This window comes from Saccopteryx leptura, chromosome 3, assembly GCF_036850995.1.
Source record: "Saccopteryx leptura isolate mSacLep1 chromosome 3, mSacLep1_pri_phased_curated, whole genome shotgun sequence".
Classification (NCBI taxonomy): Eukaryota; Metazoa; Chordata; class Mammalia; order Chiroptera; family Emballonuridae; genus Saccopteryx; species Saccopteryx leptura.
This window is the reverse complement of record NC_089505.1, coordinates 319,278,378-319,290,585: the sequence shown is the minus strand read 5'-3', so window position 1 is coordinate 319,290,585 and position 12,208 is coordinate 319,278,378. Positions and strand designations below refer to the sequence as shown.

The following is a 12,208-nucleotide window of genomic DNA, read 5'->3' as shown; positions in this document are numbered from 1 at the left end:
AATATCGGTATTTATCAAACATTCACTGCACAGAGTGCAAGTTCACTGTGAGCTCACCAAGGTTCATGATATGAACTCCCTGTTTCTCATATATACCTATTTATACCTCAGAGGGGCAAACGTCATCAACAATTGTTTGGGAGAGTAGGGCAGAGATGGGGGACTTCTGTCTGGAAGGTTTCAGGAGGGAGTAACACATCAGTGGGACCTAAAATAATCCCAAGCAGAAAGAAAAGAAGGGATGGAGATACTCTATGCTGTGTTCTGTAAAGGATTGAAGTAGAAGTTGTGAGGGAAGGAACATCAGCTGGTAAATTGTGATTTTGGAGCCAAACTATCCAGGGCTTTGGATGCTTTCCTCAGGATTTTGGACTTGATTCTGTTGGTGAATAGAGCCTCAGGGAACACGTTTGGAAATGTATTCTCAATTGCCTTCCAGACTCGCAGTCTGGAATTAATGGAGAAGGAAACCCCCTGCACTCTTCAGGAGCAGGGGAAAGAAAAAGTGAGTAGACTTGAAAATTATTTAGAACTTTAAAATGCTCTGTTACGAGGGAGTGAAATAAAAGCAATTTTAGTGGGTTTGGCTGGTTCTCACTAAAGATTCTGAGTACTGGTTTAGAACTCTATTTAATGAACTATTGGAAAAGACATAAATATAAACAATGTTGGGAGCATGTTAAATAAAGATGCTCTATAAATGCAGACTGGGTAATTAAAAAAGATTTACCAGAGTAAAGCTAAATACAGTATAGTGGATAATTAATGGGCCTGTGACAATTCAGTAATAACTGCTCTGAACTTTTACAATAGTGTATTAACATATGTGCATGTCTGAAGGAGGGTGTGCTGCTACAGTTAACACCAGTTCACTGGGAAATTTTCCTCACAGAAGTTAATTAGAGATTCCTTCTAATGAGCCTGCTGATTAACCTCCTGAGCCAAAGGTGACCGACTGCTATTCATTCATGATTTTCTTGTGGAGCCTAAAAAAAATTTGGTTGTAAATTTGATGCTCCTTTTCCTTGATTTCTTTGCCTCTGGATGCTATTGTAGCTCTCAGCAGGATTTGCCTTTCTTACTTTAGGAAATGAACTTCTGTTCTCTTTGTAGGTAGGTGAACTCTAGCCTACAAAAGACTTTTGTAGGTGAGGGAGCATTCTCCTTGGATGGACAGGTTCCTTCATGTGATTAGAATGTGGTAAATGTTCCTTTGATACTTAGCTCAGTAAACAGTCCTCAGAGGAAGGTAAATTTGAGATCCACCTAACATTTATTTCAGTAAATCTTCATGTAACAGCTTTTTGAATTTTTTCAATTTTTAAAATAATAGAATCTATTATTTTTTGGTGCAGTTTTAGGTTTACAGAAAAATTAAATGTAATATACAGAGTTCTCAAATACATCCCCTCACCTCCAGCTTCCCTGGTGACTGACTCCCTATATTAGTGTGGTGCATTTGATATAATTTATAGCTAATACTAATACATTACCATTAACTAACATCCATACTTTACATTGGAGTTTACTCTTTATGTTGTAAATTCCATGGATTCTGACAAATATACAATTGTCTACCATTACAGTCTGATCTAGAGCAATTTCATTAAAAATCCTGTTTTCCACTTAATTTATCCCTTCTCCCCCCCCCCCCACCTCCGCAACCACTGATCTTTTTACTCTATCCTTAGTTTTGCCTTTTCCAGAATGTCATGTACTTGGAATCATACAGTATGTAACCTTTACAGATTGGCTTTTTTTCACTTAGAAGTATGCATTTAAGGTTCCTCCATATGTTTTTGTGGCTTGATAGCTCATTTGTTTTTAGCACTGAATAATATTCCAGTGTCTAGCTGCACCACAGTTATCTATTCACCTACTGAAGGACCTCTTGGTTGCTTCCAAGTTTTGACAAGTATGAATAAAGCTGCTATAAACATTTGTGTGCAGGTTTTGTGTGTATGTTTTTCAACTCATTTGGGTAAATACCAAGAAGCATGATTGTTGGATCTTATAAGAAGAGTATGTTTAGTTTCATAAGCAACTGCCAAACTCTTTTAAAGTTGCTATACTATTTCATCCCCACACTTAACAGTTTTTTAATATCTACCATATGCCAAATAATGCCTTTTGGGGGTACAGATTAGTGAACCACAGCACAAAATGTTATTCTAGAAATAGTTAAGATACTATGAATGTATCCAAGTTACAGATAAATGAAAATTTTGTAGTGTTTTACTGATTAAAATCTGTGCTTTATAGTATAAATCATGTAATTATTTGTAGATTAGGAAAAGGTAAAATAATAAAAATTTAAATGTAATTTAAACTTGACTGTAAGTAAAATATGATAATTATTCCAGTGATGCTTTTAAGTAGTTTTATGAAATTATTCTGCTAGGCATCTGGACATCGATTTCTGGTACTAACTCTCTGGTTTCACATGGATAAAAGAAAAACTATAAGATTAGCCTTTAAATTTTTTTTATTGATTGGTTGCTTTTAGAAAGACAGAGAGAGAAAGGGAGAGAGAAAGGGTGAGAGGAAGTATTCACCTGCTGTTCCATTCATTGCTCGCTTCTAGTATGTGTCCTAACTGGGAATCAAACCCACAACCTTGGTGTTGGGTTTGGGACAATGTTGCAACTGAATGAACTAACCAGCCAGGACTAAGATTTGTCTTTTTAAATGTATCTTTGGAATTAGTAATTTTACTGGATTTATAAACTTGTTCAGTAATTATTTTTAAATGTAACTATGAGGTAAATACTTGCTATTTTTCAAAGTAAAAATGAATAACACACACACACACACACACACACACACACACACACACACACATCTCCTCTGAAATACTCTGGAGTTTTGCCAAAGGCTTGAAGACTTGCTTTGGGGTAGCTGCAACCTGATTCATTCAATTCTGCTCAGTTTGGGCTTTGCTGCCAATGGACTTAAATGAAAATTGTATGCAGTTGAATCGTGGAAAATTGGTTTCTCTACCTTTTAAAAAGCCTTGTCAGAATTGTTATTTGAATTGTTATGGTATAAGCTAAGATTGATCTGAATTATTTTGTAATTTTTAAAAGCAGAGAATAAGTTAAAAAAGTTTTTCTCATCTGTTCAACTAGAATATCAAAGATGAACATGAATACTTTTTAGCCTAAATTATATAATCTGATAATTTTCTTATTTATTCTATACTACATATAAACAACTTGCATATCAATGTCAAGTGTCTTCTCATTATATATAAATATTCATTTTAATATATGGTTCCAAATTTGTCTTCATATCTTCAATTTTGGGGGTTTTAAAATTGTATCTAAATATTTGTGAAACTGAAATTGCTACCTGATCTGTAATGACAATTCTAGTAAAGTTGGCTGAGAAAGACACTAAAACTTTACTTAGTTCATTAAGCAAAATCAGTTATTCTATCTGGTTGAAAACCTCTTCACTCTGAAAATGATTGAGACTTATGCTTCTCTGCCATAAGTATAAACTTAAGTCTGTTGAAGTGAATGGGATGATTTGTGAATGGGCAGTCTGGGCATTTTGGGGTTTTTAACAGAGAAATGCTAAAAAATCACTTTTTGTGTACTTGAAATATAGAACCACTTTTAAATCATGTATGGACACAAAACTTTTGAAATTCACCAAATTAACAATACCAATAGAAAAAGAAATATTGTTTACACATGAATTCTGGTCTAAATGCTGTGGCTTGCAGCAGAGTATTGTTATTTCTATTGTCTAAGAAACAGATCATTAAACTTCAGTCACCAAAAGCTTCTCCTGTGGTCACATCAGGGCCTTCTAAGAAGTGAGAGGAAGAAGTACTGGAAGGAGGGGTGATGAGAGGCCAGGCAGACTGGATCAGACCTTTGGGAAAACACTTGGAAGATATTTATATACTGGAATGCACATATTCAATAATACCTCTTGCTTGTTTTGAATATAGTTAATTCAAATTGTGTGATTTTATCAGACTCACACTAGTTAGTTTTGTTTGTAAATTTCAGTCCTTTCTGGAATGTGTACTTTGTGAAAGCAGAACCTTTGACTTGTTCACTGCAGTGTCCCCAGCATAATATGGTGTCTGGCACATTGTGATAATTTAGTATGTATCTGTTGATGAAATGAAAACCAGTAGATTCTTAGAGGACTTTATTTTCTTTCCAATAAAAGAGTTGGGTAAAGTTCTAATTTCTATATGTTCTATTTACTTGTGAATTTAACCCATGGATTAAAAAAGCATTTGATGCTCAGGACATCCCCTGTTAGCATGCCTCATGCCCTCCCTGTGGAATTTTGTGTTTGGTATCAGATCAGAGAATGGAAGGACTGGATTTTTGCAGATTCAGGACTGACATTGACTTCAGGGCATAGGCAACAGGACTCTGAACCTCTGGCTTGCAAAGACATGGTGCAATCTAAGTTTGCTTGCAGGTTCCCTTTGAGAACATCTGAAGAGCAGCTGGCAACCCACTGAGAAAACTTCGTACCTTCCATCCCAAACCGAGGATGAACCTGACCCTTAAAAAGTAGGAGCTTTGGTCCTTCTGGTATGCTGCTCCATCCCAGACACAGCCTCCGAAACCTGTATTTGCATAATACCCTCCTGCAGTGTGCATCCCACAAGGAGGATCTCTGGGTTTTCCTAGTGACAGCCATGATTTATTACTCCAGGTGGTCCCATTCTTATTGTCTTGTGGAGTAAGAGTGAGCAAGGATACAATTCCCACCGTTTTCTTCGATTCTAACCTGCATTTTACACTTTACAATTCCAATGGGACAAAAACAAATGGCAGAGTAATCACATCACTTTTGCCTGTTTACATGTCACCATAAAGTCCTTTAATTTACAGTAATACTTTGAAGTCTACTTTTTATTCGCTACTATCTATAAAACCAGATGAATTCGCATGCTTTTATTGTGCCTTATCTTTCCTCCTCCTCCTCAGTGCTTCATCATAATTTGTATATGGTTTACAAATGCTTCCCTTGTTTTACCCATGCCTGACTAGGAATGCTGGGTCTAGCTTTCCTATACTGGCCACCACGCTTCTTCTAAATGTGATCCCTGTTATACTTGGTTATTCACGTACTTGCTCTCACTACCTGGCATATCACTGTACCTTCTCCCCAGTTCACTGTGAAGTGAGCAGAATTGGCTTCTGTGCTGCTTCTCCCTAGCCTTCTTTTCCAACTGAGGACCCTGCCTTCCTCCCAAAGGCAGGGCCAAGGGCTATTCCTTCCACTTTGTTTCTGAACACCAGAGCTGCCATAAGACTTAAAGCCCTCTATTGTTAATTACATTATTAGTGGCAGCAGTGGTTGTGATATGATGTCTCCTTGTATTATTTGGTTAAGTTCTTATTTTTTTCAAAGTATTTTCACAAACTTTTAAAGCTGAATGTATTTTTATGACAATTTCTTCTATAGCATCATAGTAAGTCTTGAGCTACAGAAGAGTTTTCAGCATCTGGATAATATGGCAGTTTGACTGTAGTTTTACCATTTTCTTCTCTGAGACATAGATGTTATCCAAAACACTTAATATTCTTATTTTTAAATGAAAAGCTAAATCAAGGTTAAATGTGATACAGGATTATCACTGTCTTCAATAATAATTCATCTATCCATGCTTGAATATTGTATTTAATTATTCATTAAAAATACCTAATAAATTTCTGCCCAAAAGGTAGGCAGCCATTCACGGCAACATCTAGCCTCTGCTAATCTTATGAAGATAGTTTTCACTTGTAAATTATATTTTAACTCGAAACCATTTTCCTTGAGAATGGTGTTTATGGGAGAAATCAGTACACCTGATGTGATCCAAGAACTAAATCCAATTTAACCGGTGTTTTTCAGATGGCTACAAATTGTGTGGGAGAGTTATAAGAAATACAATTTGCCTACCCATATTAACTTGCTGGTTTTCATATCTTTATAAATACATTGGTATGCCCATTAATATGGTAAAATTTTTTCACACACATGCAGGCCACAATCTGTCAAAAGACATATGACACATTGGATCAATATCTTCACAGCACATATTACATATTACAAAGGGTGATTTCTCCTAACATAAAATTTTTCATCAATCAATAAAAATGGCCAATAACCACTTGAAATGGGCAAAAAGCATGTATAGATAGTTAAAAGAAAAAAATTTAGCAAAAATAAACAACATAAAATAACTCACTTTTATTTTCAAGTTCGGTTTGCATTTTGCTCAATATGTTAGATCTGCCTATGCCTCCTAAAAGCAAGTGCAGGGTCTTGTATTGTTTCATAGTTTTTATAGCAGATATTATAAATTGGATCACTGAACACCCACACTACCTCTCTCCGAATGTGTCTTATGTGTTAGAAACTAGAAAGCTTAAAAAAAAAAAGAATGAAGAAGGAAGGAAGGGAGAGAGAAAAGGAGTGAGAGATGGAGGAAGAAAAAGTTTTCTATCCTTTCATGCAACTAGAGAACCCAGGTTCTGGCAAAAAACTGCATTTGGAGGGATGAATTGGACAACTTAAGGTGATGGCTGTATGCCTGGAAATGTTTTGTTCTTCTGTGGAAGCAGTGATAGAGATTGTAGTGTCCTTTACCTGTAGTCCTAAATGCTGTGCAGCAGGTGGTAGCTATAATCGAGTTGTTGGAAGTGAAGTCTCAGAATGTGACAAGTCACTGTCCAGCTGCATTGCTCCTGGCCACAGGGCGTCAAGGCTTCTTGATTCTTCAGGAATCCAGGAACCAAGTTATCTAATACCTTGTAATAAATTACCCTATACTTAAATCAGCTAGAATGGATTCAACAAATAGATTTCTAAAGTCAAATTGTGTTTTTGTACTCATAGGATAGAGGTAGGGAATGGAGGGGAGAACAGAGGTGTATAAATAAATAAACCAGTCAAAACCAAGAGATGTTCCATTAAAAGTTCTCATTAGATTTTCAGTTATAGTTACTTACTGCTAAAAAACAAAAAACACTGTGAATTAAAGCTAAATTGGTTTTTGGATCTCCCTATTGACATCTCATAAAACATATTTTCTAGACATTTACTCAGTCAAATAACATCAGTCAAGCACTTCACCAAATTAGCCACAATTATAGAATTCCAATATACTTTGAATTATATGGGGTGTTTGTTTTCCTTAAAATATATAAACCTTAATAATCTTAACAGGAATGCTTAAAAAAGTATGCAAAGATGAACAGAACATTTCTCTGGCTCAGAGAAATATTATCCAGTTGGATATACAGATTAAAATCCAGTCAGAACAATGCAACAAGATCAGTCCTACAAGATTAGTAGGGTAGATGGAATACTATGGGAATACAGGGGAATGCAAGAAACTGGTTGACAAACTCGGAATTTTTCTACTTTTAAGTCATGCTCTAATGGGGCAGCTAGAATGATCTGAAAAGAAGTGTTAAAACCCATTGATGTCAATCATTTCAGTTTGGGTATCTGACCTTTAAAGCAGAGTTAGTGTCCCCCTGGAACCTCCCAGTTACAGTTCCTCATGCAGAAACATTTTTTCAGTGAGCAGTAACTAAAGACACGGGCTACTGAGCCAGTCTTGACTTTGCTTCAGCCAAGAACATCATTCACATTTCTCTGTTTGAAACATTTAGTCAAATCTGTCCTTCATTTTAAGAAGGTATTTTACTCACGGTGATAAAGTAAGAACAAAGTGACTGAGTCTGTCTTGGATGACCATATATATAATACTTTTAGCTCACTTAAAACTTTTCAAGTTGGAAAAAAAAATGCATTTGGTGATATGACCCTGGAGGTTTTCTCTGGCTGACAGTCAAACCAAGCATACAACAGTCCCTGAGATTTTAACTCTTTATGTTTGACCTGTGTGGCAAATAGATTGTTGATTCCTCTTTTGGGAAAAATCTTGTGTAAGAAATCTCTCTAAAAATAAATGGCACAGGTGATCAAAGTGCAAGTGGCACCATGTGTTTTTTCTGCAGCTGCACTGTTATTCAGGATGTAGAAACAGATGCTTGGTCATAAGGGTGAATCAAGAACTGAAATTTTGGGGAAATGTACACCAAACTTTTGTTTATAGGTTCATCTCACCAATAGCTATAGGCTCTGAACCTTTCATCAGCAACAGCCAAGTGAACTGGAAGCTTCTGCAAATATTTTTACATTCCAGCTGAACTTAAGAGGATTTTGAATAAAAATAGAGAAATATTCACCTTACAGCAAGAAAAAACATTTTTCAGCAAAGTCTTAAGAAAGGATGAATATCTGTTGAGATTTGAAAATAGAGAGATAACTTAAAGATCTCAGTTTTAAAAGAAAACCTTTTTTTTTTCTTTCCAGTTACAAGGCAGGTTATACACTATATTCTGAGAGCCAATATTTTGAGGAAAGAAAATTATTTTTCAAAATAAAGAAGTGATGTCCTCAAGGGACTTCTTCCCTCTGGGCAAATTAAAAAAAAATCCTCATATCCTTTCAAACACTTGCAAGTAAGTCTGAAGCCAGGAGGCAGACTACCTGGTGCTCTATGGTTGTTCCTGGGGCAAGATTTCAGTTTTACAAACTGATCTATTCACTGACTACAAGAGTTTGACCTCAACTATGTAAATCTTAACTCATTACTTGACTGCAAAATGTTCATTGAATTTAGTCATGTGTTGTTTAAAAATGAATACTTTTTTGAGAAATGTATTGTTGGTTGATCTCCTCATTATAGGAACATCATACTTACACCGTCCTAAATGGTATAGCCTATTGCACACCCAGGATGTTTGATATAGCCTATGCTATAAACCTGTACTGCAAGCTACTGTTCAAAACAACACAAGATAGAATCAAGCACAAGAGAACATAATGCAATCCAGAGATGTGGTAAGCGCAAAATGTATGACACTTCTGCCAGGGGAACACTGTATACTGTTTAATAGGAAACTTGTCTTTTGTAATTTTTATTAATTTTAATTTATTGTATTACATGGATTCAAGTGTCCAACTGAATATAACACCCTTATCCCCCACCCATGTGTCCCTTTTTTACCCTCTTTGCCCCCCTCCCCCTAAATCCCTTTCCCCTGCCCTCTGGGATTTGCTGTCTTGTTATCTGTATCTATGTGTCATGTATATATAATTTCACTGATCCCTTCACCTTCTCTGATCCCATCCCCTCATCCCCCTTTTCTCTGACTGCTGTCCCTCTGCTCCCTCTGACCTCCACCTCTGCCTCTATTCTGTTCTTCAATTCACTTTATTCATTATATATCACATATAAGTGAGATCATATGATATTTCTTTTTCTCTAGCTGGCTTATTTCATTTAGCATAATAATCTCCAGGTCCATCCATGCTGACACAAAAGATAAGATTTCTTTCATCTTCATGGCTGCATAGTATTCCACTGTGTATATATACTATCGCTTTTTCATCCACTGCTCCACTGACAGACACTTGGCTGTTTCCAGATCTTGGCTAATGTAAACAATACTGCAATAAACATGGGGGTGCATATCTTCTTTTGAATCAGTGATTTGGTATTCTTAGTATATATTCCTAAAAGTGGGATAGCTGTGTCAAAAGGCAGTTCCATTGTTAATTTTTTGAGGAAATCCCATACAGTTCTCCACAGTGGTTGCACAAATCTGCATTCCTACCAGCAGTGCAAGAGGAGGGTTCCCTTTTCTCCACACCCTCACCAGCACTTATTGTGTGTTGTTTTGTTAATGAGCGCCGTTCTGAGAGATGTGAGGTTGTATCTCATTGTGGTTTTAATTTGCATTTCTCTGATGATTAGTGACTTTGAACATTTAGTTCATATGCCTATTAGCCATTTGTATGTCCTCTTTGGAGAAGTGTCTATTCATTTCTTTTGCCCATTTTTTAATTGGATATTTACCTTCCTGGTGTTGAGTTTTAGAAGTTCTATATAAATTTTGGTTATTAATCCCTTAGACATATTGATGAATATGTTCTCTCATTGTGTGGTTGTCTTTTTATTTTGTTCATGGTGTCCTTTGCTGTGCAAAAGCTTTTTAGTTTAATAGAGTCTCATTTGTTCATCCTGTTCTTTATTTCACTTGCCCGTGGAGATAAATCAGCAAAAATAATGCTACAAGAGATATCAAAGAGTTTACTGCCTATGTTTTCTTCCAAGATGTTTATGGTTTTGCGGCTTACATTTAAGTCTCTTTTCCATTTTGAGTTTATTTGTGTGAATGGTGTAAGATGGTGGTCTACTTTCATTTCTTTGCATGAACTTGTCCAATTTTCCCTAAACCATTTATTAAAGAAACTGTCTTGGCCCTGGCCGGTTGGCTCAGTGGTAGAGCGTCAGCCTGGCATGCGGGGGGACCTGGGTTCGATTCCCGGCCAGGGCACATAGGAGAAGCGCCCATTTGCTTCTCCACCCCCCCTCCTTCTTCTCTGTCTCTCTCTTCCCCTCCCGCAGCCAAGGCTCCATTGGAGCAAAGATGGCCCGGGCGCTGGGGATGGCTCCTTGGCCTCTGCCCCAGGCGCTAGAGTGGTTCTGGTCACGGCAGAGCAACACCCCAGAGGGGCAAAGCATCGCCCCCCGGTGGGCAGAGCGTTGCCCCTGGTGGGCGTGCAGGGTGGATCCCGGTCGGGCACATGTGGGAGTCTGTCTGACTGTCTCTCCCTGTTTCCAGCTTCAGAAAAATACAAAAAAAAAAAAAATAAAGAAACTGTCTTTAGTCCATTGTATGCTCTTACCTCATTTGTCAAATATCAATTGACCATAAAGGTGTGGGTTTATTTCTGGGTTCCCTGCTCTGTCCCATTGATCTGTATGCTTGTTCTTATGCCAATACCAAACTTTTTTGAGTATGATGGCCTTGTAGTATAACTTATAACTTGATATTATGAAGTATGATACCTCCCACTTTATTCTTCATTTTCAAGATTGCTGAGATATTTGTGTTCTTTCTTGGTTCCATATAAGTTTTTTGAATATTCTATATCTTTGAAATATGTCATTGGTATTTTAATAGGAATTGCATTGAATTTATAGTTTGCTGTGGGTAACATAGACTTTTTTAAAGATTTTATTTATTCATTTGAGAGAGGAGAGAGAGAGGAAGAGAGAGAGAGAGAAGGGAGACACAAGGGAGGAGGATCAGGAAGCATCAACTCCCATATGTGCCTTGACCGGGTAAGCCTAGGGTTTTGAACCTGCAACCTCAGTGTTCCAGGTCAAGGCTTTATCCACTGTGCCACCACAGGTCAGGCAACATAGACATTTTAATGATGTTTATTCTTCCTATCCATGAACATGGTATATGCTTCCACTTGTTTGTATCTTTCTTTTTTTTTAATTATTTTTATTTATTTATTCATTTTAGAGGGGAGAGAGAGAGATTGAGAGATAGAGAGAGAGAGAGAGAGAGAGAGAGAGAAGGGGGGAGGAGCAGGAAGCTTCAACTCCCATATGTGCCTTGACCAGGCAAGCCCAAGGGTTTTGAACCGGCAACCTCAGCATTCCCAGGTCAACGCTTTATCCAGCGCGCCACCACAGGTCAGGCCATTGTTTGTATCTTTCTTGATTTCTTTTATTAATGTTTTATAATTTTCCAAGTACAAATCTTTTACCTCCTTGGGTAAATTTACTCCTAAGTACTTAATTTTTTTGTTGCAATATTGAAGGGGATTGTTTCCTTAATTTCTTTTTCAGACAGTTTATTGTTGGTGTATAAAAATGCCACTGATTTCTGAATATTAATTTTATATTTTGCCACCTTGCTGAATTCATTCATAAGGTCAAATAGTCTTTTGACTGAGACTTTTGGGTTTTCTATGTACAGTATCATATCATCAGCAAATAATGATAGTTTTACTTCTTCTTTTTCAATTTGAATGCCTTTTATTTCTTCTTCTTGTCTGATTGCTGTGGCTAGGACTTCCAGAACTATGTTGAATAAGAGTGGTGAAAGGGGGCACCCCTGCCTTGTTCCTGATCTGAAGGGTATTGCTTTTATCTTTTACCCATTGAGTATGATGTTGGCCGTGGGTTTGTCATATGGCCTTTATCATGCTCAGGTATGTTACATGTGTTCCAACTTTGCTGAGAGTTTGATCATAAATGGGTGCTGGGTTTTATCAAATGCTTTTTCTGCATCTGTTGATATTATCATATGATTTTTATACTTTCTTTTGTTCATGTGATGAATCACATTGATTGATTTGCAAA

At 36.9% G+C, this 12,208-nt stretch overlaps 1 protein-coding gene across 2 annotated transcripts in view; it reads left to right on the top strand.

Annotated features, from left to right (window-relative positions):
- Positions 1-12,208, top strand: part of XKR4 (XK related 4) — a 481,088-nt gene that overhangs the window by 19,588 nt on the left and 449,292 nt on the right. The window lies entirely within an intron of this gene.